This window comes from Portunus trituberculatus, chromosome 43, assembly GCF_017591435.1.
Source record: "Portunus trituberculatus isolate SZX2019 chromosome 43, ASM1759143v1, whole genome shotgun sequence".
Taxonomy (NCBI): Eukaryota; Metazoa; Arthropoda; class Malacostraca; order Decapoda; family Portunidae; genus Portunus; species Portunus trituberculatus.
The window spans coordinates 16931838-16942939 of record NC_059297.1 but is presented as its reverse complement, the minus strand read 5'-3'; the positions used below and the strand labels follow the sequence as shown (position 1 = coordinate 16942939).

Sequence of the window (11102 nt, the reverse complement as noted above, 5' to 3'; positions counted from 1 at the left end):
TCCAGTACCGTATCGATAATTCCAATTGATGCTATGAAAATATCAAGAGAGAGAGAGAGAGAGAGAGAGAGAGAGAGAGACGTTCTCAGATCGTGATATGTGTTCACTTAATTTCGAACTTGGTTTTCCCCGAGTTATGGCCACCAACCTTCCCGGGCCGCGGCATTCAAGATCATATGAACAAAAACGAAAACTGGTTTGAGAATGATATCCTTCATGTCTGAAAGCCCATTTTGTAATCACTTGCCCTAAATCTTGATTCCGATAGGCTACATGTTGGTAACATGAATTAATGAGCAGCGTTGCATTTCTTCCTATAATCTATTCTTAAATCTTGTTATACTGTTCTTCTGAGCTTATAACCGGCATATATTCAGCCTTCTCGCGAAACATTTTTTTTTCTTTTATTTACTTCCAGCCTCATTTTATCCACCTTGCTACTTAACTTGTATTCGCTCTTCCATCCCTATCATTGGTAAACGTTGGAACTCATTGCTTCAGAACTAAACGTACTTATATTTTTAAAATTTTATTGTTTTATTTGTCATTTGTCTATCTATTTTTAATGGCAAATAAAGTCTCTCTCTCTCTCTCTCTCTCTCTCTCTCTCTCTCTCTCTCTCTCTCTCTCTCTTATCTTCGTTCATGCAAACAATACTTAAGTGTTATGAATCTTAATAAAGGGAGACCATAATAGTAAAGGCAAAGGTCATTGCAGTGGTGTGGTAAATAAAGTAAAACATCCATTATGACGTCGTGTGACCCAAAGACATCCGAACAAATCCGGAATTTACGAAAAGTTCAGGCAGGTGTGGGGAAATCATATTTTCTTCCTGGGGCCGGCATCCCAGGGTAAAGGCACGTCGGCAGCACTCAGGTCACGTTTTCTCCACCCAGGCTGAATAGTAAGTTTTGAAGCCGGATGTGTGCCGCGTCAACTTCCGTGTTGCCAGCTAAGTGTCACATACAAGAAGTACTCACTGTTGCTCTGTCTCTGTTATCTAAATTTAGATGTTTATTGCCTCTAAAACTCTATTCTTTCAACTATCAACTCCACACAACCTTCCAAATAAGTATCCCCTCTTCTTCAATGACACTCAACTGTTCCCCTCTTCTACACTGAGTATCCCCGGCTAGTCCTTTACTCATACTCTAAACTAGAAACTTCACATTTCATCTTTTGCTAAACCAGCTTCTATGAAGTTAGGCGTTCTGAGAAGTCTCCGCCAGTTTTTCTCATCCTACCAACTGCTAACTCTGTAGAAGGGCTTCATCCGCCCATGTATGGAGTACTCTTGGCATGTTTTGGAGAGTTCCACTCACACAGCTCTATTAGATAGGATGAAATTAAAAGCTTTTCGTCTCATCAATTCCCCTTCTTTGACTGTCTGTCCTCAACCTCTTTCTCACTACCGGAATGTTGCATCTCTTACTATCTTTTACCGCTATTTTCATGCTAACTGCTCTTTTGATCTTTAACTGCATGCCTCCCGTCCTCCTGCGGCCTCGCTGCACAACGCTTTCTTCTTCCTCTTACCCCTATTCTGTCCAACTTTCTAATGGAAGAGTTAACCATTAGTTTCAATATTTCATAACTTTTTCTGGTAAACTCTGGAACTCCTTGCCTGTGCCTGTATTTCCAATTTCCTATGACTTGACTTCATTGAAGAGGGTGGTTTCAAGACATTTGTTCCTGTTCTTTGGCTAACTCTATCGGTTCTCTAAGGAGACTCGCGACCGAGTTTTTTTTTTTTTTTTTCTTTTAAAGTATCTTTTTTTTTTTTTTTTTCCCTTGTCCAGTTATTTCCTTCTACATAAAAAAATGTGTGTGTGTGTGTGTGTGTGTGTGTGTGTGTGTGTGTGTGTGTGTGTGTGTGTGTGTCTAGTTGTTTCTATTGACCCTCTGTCGTCTCTTTATCTACACTAACTCAGTCAATATGTATCTGTTCCGTTTGGAATTCCCTCGCATAAGCGTTTCTAGACTTTCATGCCAATTACTCTGTTTTTCCATCATTGGTGATCTCCACACGTGCAGGCATGATAAGAAGTCGAGTAACGTGCCATTCACCTTCTTTGTCTTTAGTGTTCAATTCTATCTATCTCTTGAATGTTTATTGTAAAAGGGATTTTTTTTTCAATAGAATACAAACGATGCACTTTTTAAAGTTCCAGAAGCACAGTACTTATATCACTGTAGTAGAGACGATGGGTTGCCTAATTATTCCAGTCTTTTATTGTGCTAATGATGCGTAATATTATAAAAAAAAAAAATCCACACTGACAAACTTTAGCTTTACGTTTATATGTATACCAATCAAGTAATTGTAGTAAAGAAAATAGTTCAATGATTGTTTTCATTTTCATGTTAATAACAAATGGAATTAATAATATACTATTCGTATAAAAAAAAAAACTCACACAGTATTTTTTTTCACGTCCCTAAATGCTTAAATAATTGCTGTAAGAAGAGGAGCCATTCGTTTCCACCTTTAACTGTGCGCAGATAATGGCGACAGCGGGTTATTGCATCCCGGTGTCAATGGAGAACCAGGTGTTTTGAGAACATAACAAAAATAATCATCAATACACTTAAATATTATATGAGATCCGGTTTGTATTTCATTTTCTTTCTCTTAAGTATTACCTTTGTCTTTTCCACAATCCAATATCTTCTCTTTGGATTTCATTTATATCTTTTGTTAGCTTCCTTTCATCTCCACCAGTTTTTATTTCATGTATTCTGTTTCCCTTTTGTAATGTAACTTTTTTGTTGCTGTCTCCCTCTACATATTAGCTGTTTTTCCGCTATTTTCGTTTTCCTTCCATTTCTCTTTTCTTCCCCCTTTTATGTGACGCATGCTCAAGTCTTTATTTTGCTTCCTATTAAACATTCGATGCCGTATACGTAGAAAACTTGAAAGTTATCGTTTAGTTTAATTCAAATGAACTCAAAATCTTTTCAGAAACTATTAATAGTATATTTTTGGACTATTCAATCTTATCTTTACTTCCCCACGTCTCTATAATTTCCACATTTACTTACTTATTTTACCCCGTCCGCCTTTCAATTCTGATTTGTTTAATTTGTTCTTCTATAGCCTGTATTCTTAAAAGCTTCAAACTGCAGAGATGATATATATATCCAGTTCTGACGTTTTCTTTTTTTCCATTACTCTTGCACATTTCTTGTTAAACTATCATCGGGATCGTAAAGACTACCTTGAAAGCTTGTACAATTTCCCATGGAACCCATAAAAATTGTCAAGATTTCCAGGAATCATGAGAATGCGGTTCTGATTTACGGAAGATATGGTTCGGTGTTTGACTTCTCCACGTTACTATGTCAAATTTTCGAAATCTATAATCTTAACTTTTTTAATTTCATTTTTGCACACTGCACATTGCAAGCTTCAGGCATGTAAATGCGTAAATGTATAATAAAACAGTACAGTTAATTTTAGCTTATATTTTGAAAAGATTTAGTTTTTCGTAGAGACTATATTATTTTGTTTCCCATGGATAAAACAGAATCCGTCGATCTTTTAGTAATTACTACATAGAATTATGAAAACATCCTTGAAGACTCCACTGACTCTGAAATGTTATCCTTTGATTCTTTTATCCTGCTGATCGGCAAATAAATGCACTGTCATTCTTACGGAGCAGTTTTCCTGACATCACACCTGTTCCTTCGGTCATCGGGGAAAAAAATCGTGAAAAGAATGCGTGCCCGCGTCTGACCTTAGCTGACTCGACACAGGCGCCTCAGTCATGCCCACTCAGCTAAGAGTATTAACCAACAAGCCTTCGTCACACTGGGAAACACATCTTATTTGTATCTTTTCTTTTAATCTCTCTCTCTCTCTCTCTCTCTCTCTCTCTCTCTCTCTCTCTCTCTCTCTCTCTCACTTAAGCCGGCGATTGAACTGACTTAGGTGGTTTCATAAAGTTTCATCCGTCATCATGACCAGCAACAGTGTGTGTGTGTGTGTGTGTGTGTGTGTGTGTGTGTGTGTGTGTGAGTGGCCTGGAGAGAGGATCGTGGAGGAGCATAAGTACGTAATTTTTGTGACGCAATAACATTTTTAGGAAGAAATTGAATGTTCCTTCTCTTTCGTTCAAATATTTTTCTTTTTAATTCTAATACAAAGTTTGGGCTGTTTGACCTTAAAGTGAAGGCTTACTGCATACATGTATCCTGGAAATACAAATCATTAGCATATCAACATAGCTCTCATAAGTAAAACATAAGCTGTCTTGTATATTTACCGAAACCTTGACTCCACTTGGATTTCCTTCACTTTACATATAGTCTATTCTTACGCAATGAAAATAACCCACAGTTTATGTATTCATACGCACTTCTACACCTTAGGGGAAGCATTTCTTTTAGGAGTATGCGGAGTCATGGTCGATAGACGCTATATTATCCACTGTGTGTTTTTTTTCTATTCATGTTGAGGAATTTATACTTGCCAAATGAACACATACTGCATATCGACATGCGTTTAATTGAAAAGAATGACAATATTGATGTCTTGATAAAAGATCCACTAAATGTAGACTATGAAGAATGTAGGCCAAATGAAGTTGCTTTTCAACACAATAATGTATTCAACAGTAACAGTAAGTAGAAGTAAGTGAGGACGGATGCACAACCTGTCAACACAATAGAGTCTAGTCTTCCACTGCCAGCACCCTAGGGGACAAAGGCAGAGTGGGTTAGCATGGTAGTACAACATGAAGGCTGAAGTGAATGTCCACTATATAATTATATTGTATACATATCACAAGAATATACCAATCCATGCATAATCACTTCAAAATAAAGACTTGAGATAAACATGTGTTATCTTTAAATGACAAAAGAATGAACCCTTAAGTGCTGTTTTACATTGCACTAAACCACTAGGGTGTCTCCTTTTCGTGATGCCCTATGGTGCCACCCTGTACATTGCCAAGCTTAGGTGCCGCCCTTCGGTGACAACCTGCAGTGACGACCTTTGGTGACGCCGTACAGTGTTGTTCTACGAGTACAGTGCCATCCTACTCTGTTGCCCTCTGGTGACGCACTAATGCGTTCTACTATGATACCGCCCTTTGGTGACGCCATGCGGTGCCGCCAAATGGTGACGCTCTACTATGCTGTCCTTTCATGACGCCCTAAGGTGCCTCCCTCTGTTGATGCCCTGCGGTGCTACTCTACAGTGCTATATACCAATGTACCGCCCTTTGGTGATGGTCAACGTGTCACCATACGGTACCGGTCTACGCTGCCACTCTATGGTGCCATACAACAGTGCTACACTGCGGTGCCGCTCTTTGGTGACGCTGTACGGTATATATCGTCCTATGATGCAGCCCTATACGGTGCGCATCACCATCACCACCATCATCTTCCCTGCACCGCCTTATCTCTTCCCCCCTCATCACAGACGCATCACTGTCAGCCTCCAAAATTGTATGCAGTGATCCAGCTCTTGCAGATAAACTAAAGCCCCTCTTTGTAATTAGTCCTGCAGGAACGCACGTCCATGCTGGTCGTTTGACGTCAAGGCACGTCCGTTCCCACACTCCCGCTTGTAGCCACTCCCTCAGCTTTCTTGTCCAGCTTCCGGGAAATGTATCACTCCACTCCCATGAGTCCATAACCACACCCGTTGTGGAAGTATGCCGGTTTCCAATGAATGAGTCTCCAGGAATAGGTGTGTGTGTGTGTGTGTGTGTGTGTGTGTGTGTGTGTGTGTGTGTGTGTGTGTGTGTGTGTGTGGTGTGTGTGTAAAGTAGTATTTTATTGCTATCATTGAATACTCTCTCTCTCTCTCTCTCTCTCTCTCTCTCTCTCTCTCTCTCTCTCTCTCTCTTCTTGATGAATCACTTTTGCTCCCCTTTCTCTTCCTCCTCCTCTTCCTCCCTCTCCTCATCCCCGTCTTCCTCCTCCTCCTTCTCCTCCTCCTCCTCCTCCTCTTCCTTCTCCTCCTCCACGACAAAGATGTTAATTACTGTGTTTGAGACAGATGATTATTCTTCATAATTGACAGCTTGAATGGCTTGATAATTTGAAATACTTGTTGATCTTTCTTTACTTTATAACACCTTTCTCAAAACGGAAAAATAAGATACGACACTAATAAAATTGAAAAGTAAAAAAAAAAAAAAAAAAAGAAATCGAATATGATTAGCAGATTCCCTCCATACAAATAAACACTGAAATCTAGAAAATGCAGATACAGATCTTAGCAAACACCTTCATAAATACTGAAATTCTGGAAAGATTGCGAAAAAAAAGAAGAGCCTTCCAATGAACTAGCTCACAGTTATGTTTCAGCATCAATAGTTCCCATGTTTCTCTTCTCTCAGACCGATATCCGTTTCCCTACTTGTATTTACGTGGTAGCCAAAAAGCCAAGGTGATCGAGAAGCCATGAGAAGCGTTTTCACTCATTCATAAATTCTTTACCACTACTCCATGGTCAGTATTTGAGATATTTTCAATGGCCTTATCATTTAACTTTGGCCTAAGCTGATTGTCAAAAATATTGATAGAAAAAGAATGACGACGTGAAAAAAAAAATTATGTAAACATTATTATTTCAGGAGCTGTCTTGAGCAACACGTGAACTGCTTTATAGAGTCCAAATTGTCTTTTGTAGTCTCATGTGCTTATATTCATTTATGTAAATAAATATATAAGTTTCTCGACACGTGCCACGTATGTCGACAGTATAGCAACTAGTTTGTGTGTCGTCATGTCTCTGCGTATCTGTGGAGAGAGAGAGAGAGAGAGAGAGAGAGAGAGAGAGAGAGAGAGAGAGAGAGGCGCGACAGACTGACAGACGCTTGAAGAATTGTCAAAAGGTGGAGAAGGAAAAAAAGGCATATAGAGGATAATAAAGTCATTGATGCAATAAGTTAAGCTACCTTTTTATTATCAGTAAGTTATTATCATTAAAAAAATTCTCTTTACTTTGCTTATTAAAAGTTTAATGTAAAATGTATGTAATAAATGTGTACCGGGAAGAAGTTGTTTTATTACCACAACTCACAGGAACGAAGTGCGTCTGGAAGCGCTATGTAGATACCATTTCGTCATTGCATAACAATATGTTACCTAAGACCATCCTCATCTCATGACTTTCTCTTCTCTGAGGCCTAGAAATATCTTCTTATTTGAGGCTGTACATCTCATATTTTCAAATATTGAAAAGTGTAGTACATTCATCTACTTGTACGAGTACATATGTGCTTTCAGTCGGCTTAACATATCTTCTCTTCTCGTGTCGTTTTAGTTCCCTATAAAAACGTTGAAACTTCTCTACCTTTATCAACGTTTACTGTGAATAGAATACAATATTTTACAATTGTTAATGACTAAAACTCTTATCAATCTACCTCAGTTGGAATTATTGCAAAACAATGCAACGTCCTCGCGGTGTGTGCTGCCTCTTATCGGTAGATCTCAATTGTTAGGAATTTCTGTCAGTGAATCTTTGCAATAGTGGTTATAGTCTCTAAGGTGTGGTTCTCTCCTAAGACCAAAGATGAAGCACCGCCACCACAACTAAGACTCATGATTTGAAATCATAAATACTAAAAGCTTACCTATAATTTGAACCAGATTTGAACGTGAATCCTAGTCCGAAGAGCTCCATCTCTGCCAAAACAAAGAACAGGATATGAAATCACAATATAGATGCGATACGCTATTATCTATAACATCTGATGCAATGTAGATGATCTCTAGTGTAAAAAAGACAGAAAGACTAGATCTTTTCCAATTTTAGCCAGTATAATGTTTATAGGTGAGTGTATAACAAAAAAGAAATGTCTCAGATTGATTTGTTATTTAAGGAAATTTGTGCCAGACACCAGTTAAAAGTTAAAAGGTTCACTTTCAAAAACTTTAAGAATGACTCATATATATATATATATATATATATATATATATATATATATATATATATATATATATATAAAACACACACACACACACACACACACACACACACACACACACTGCAGCATATTTCATAGTGAAATACTAGATGTGTGCTAAAAAGCATAAGATGTTTAAGGTGTTTTATCATCACCCACGTAAAATTATTAAATGTTTCTTTTTTTTTCGATAAAAAAAACGACATAAAAACTGTCTTTTATTATATATATATTTCATATAAAAAACATGGAAGCTGAGATTTTTAGGCAAGCAACGCCACGCAGTGAAGAATTTCCCTATGCAAAAATCAAAACTCATCTTATAAAAAGAAATTAGGCAGTTCTTTTTTTTTTTTAAGAACTTGACTGAGTTTTAAACAACGATATTCAGTTCCGTCTAAAGCTGTAGGTACCTACTCCTAATGTCCTCATAGCCACGTGGAGACACTGCCAAGCCTTCCAAATATCAACACATCATGTACTCACGCTCATTCACCATGAAACAAACTCAAAACCACCAAAACAACACTATACATGCACACTTACACCTACGCACTCACCAACACCAGCATCCCTTTCACCAATATAGTACCCTACTGCTCGCCTCTCATTCACCCTCACCACAGGCCATAGCACTGATGGGAGAGGGGTAGGAAGGGAAAGTATGGAGCCTACACCCCTTCCCTGTTCACATAACACATTCACCGTTCACTGATTCTGGCTTCGCCTGTAATTTTGTATCACTGTCGAGCGCGTTTTCTTTCAGAAACTGTCATCTGCAGCGACAGGCAAATGAGCAGCTCCGACGGGGCGATGAAAATAGTGCAGGTGAAAAACAGGATGAACATGAAGAAGAGAGGAAAAGATGGAGGAAGATAGACGTCGGAGAAAGCAGACACGTAGAAAAGAAGATGGATATAGTCGGTAAATAGATCAGAAAGAGAGAGAGAGAGAGAGAGAGAGAGAGAGAATAATAGTAAAGTTATTCTAATAAACACATTCTTTCTTGAGATACCTGTTGAATAACATAATTGATAAAAGTGTCGTTGCCTTGCAACATAATCAATCCTCTGCATGACTAATTATTTAAGGTGGTAAAAAGCAACGGAATGAAGGAAGAAATATTAATAGATACTTGATCATCCAGAAAGGAAAAATTAATGTTGTGTGTGTGTGTGTGTGTGTGTGTGTGTGTGTGTGTGTGTGTGTGTGTGTGTGTGTGTGTGTGTGTGTGTTTCACAATTAGCAATGTATTCAAATTACTATAAAAAAATGTTTGATGTGAAGACATACTTACATGTGTAAATATATACTTGAGACACACTCCTTATTATGTGTGTGTGTGACTGAAGTCTCGTCTCCAAGGAGTAGTTACAGTCGCCAGGAAGTTTACATTACCAGTCTGTAGTACCTATGCATGTAATTAATTAACACAACAGGTGAAGCTTTTCCATTGGTCTTAGTGTATTACTCTCGAACATATACATAAACAATATTTAGCTGAAAGTCTTCTTCCTATCCCTTTAAAGAAAGTTCCAGACCTAGAATACTGCTGCTCTTGGACGGATGCTCCCCTTGCCGCACGCTGGATGAAGTTAAACAAGGAAGAGATTCTCTTTTCCTTAGAGCTAAGTGCTCGTTTGTATATTCACAATAAAAGCAAACGAACTCTCTTAAGAACATCTTTTCTACAGCTTACTGAATAATACGTGATGTACAGCACGCTAAGTATCGCGCGCGCACACACACACACACACACACACACACACACACACACACACACACACACACATGTAAATAGAAAAAAAAACCCAATGCGTACGGGCACGGTAATCCTGGCATCCGGTGCTATTCGGCAACTTTCCGAGGTTCCCGCCCTTTCCAATGACTCCATACATTTGATCAGGTCTTGTGACATTCTACGTACTTACTTTCGCTCAATTACACACAAGATAAATACATTTTGTTCATAATAAACATGCTAACATCCTCAGGTCGAGAAAAGAGCAGGGAAAAATAATAACTGGTGAATATCTATGTCCATGCCAAGGTCTGTTCGAGGATTGAGATGAGACTTCCTTGGGGATATCCCACTGAAGTACAAAGAGGGAGAGGAAGCCAGGAGGGGGAGTAACGAGATGAGGACGGTGAAGCATGGAGAGGGAGGGGAAGCTCAGGGAGTGGATGGGGAATTCAGAGCTGAATTGCTGCAGGTAAAAGGAGACGGAGACAGCGAGTCAGTCGGTTACTTCTCGCCACACCTCCCCATACTACGGTGATATCTACACAGCGCTGCACTCTGCCACTACCTGCTCTCCACACCTCCACATCATTCACCTGACACACAAGACAAGTGAGAGAGAGAGAGAGAGAGAGAGAGAGAGAGAGAGAGAGAGAGAGAGAGAGAGAGAGAGAGAGAGAGACTCACTTGTACATTTTTTTTAGTGATACTTGTCCTCTGTGTTTATTGTAAGTGAGTCACGGATTACTTTGGATCTTAGTTTCAGCAATATTCACACATTATGTTGCTTTATAAATGACATCACAAGTTTCTACTACGTAATTTAAGCTCTTGGCACAGTGGACAAATTTTCGAGTTCAAGAAGTGGCCACGTTATATTTACAATTGGCTAATGTATAATATGTATTGATTTTCTTTCGCAAGTTTCTTATTTTTTTCTTTTTTTGCGTGATAGTTGTTTAACGGCATGTTAGCTTCGATAAGATACACATAGAAAATACATGTAAATTCTTGTGGAAAAAATTCTACAGAAAAACGTAGCAGTAAGCTGTCAGTAATACTTATTTACTTATAATTTTTTTTCAATATGCACATGTTCCATAATTCTTAGATCGATAACGAAATATAAGTATATATATACAAATACTTAGTACATAACACCTGTGCTCTACACACCGTATTTCGGCACAGTGCAGCTATGTAGTGTGAGGATCATTTATGTGACCAGCGGTTAAGAAATGCAATTAGGTTCTGGAAGCGACTGCATGCAGAAAGAGAGTGTGGTTATGTAAAACGTGTGTGGCTTGTTCCCTGAGTCGGTTAGCAAGTAAGGGTGCCTTGAAGCACTGTGACCATGGGGGAAACCGGAAGACCTTGGATCCTTAGATAGGGATTTGCCTTGCATAAAAAGAATGAAAGGAAAGGAA

The 11102-nt window shown here is 38.7% G+C and overlaps 1 protein-coding gene across 2 annotated transcripts in view; it reads left to right on the top strand.

Annotated features, from left to right (window-relative positions):
• The first annotated feature begins 10101 nt into the window (after nt 1–10101).
• LOC123518114 overlaps nt 10102–11102 on the top strand; it is a 10436-nt gene continuing 9435 nt past the window's right edge. The window contains exon 1 of one of the 2 annotated variants that reach the window (XM_045278732.1): nt 10102–10287. The gene's annotated coding sequence lies outside the window, so the exon portion shown is untranslated. The remainder of the gene's footprint in view (nt 10288–11102) is intronic. The other variant, XM_045278733.1, reaches the window with a different exon arrangement.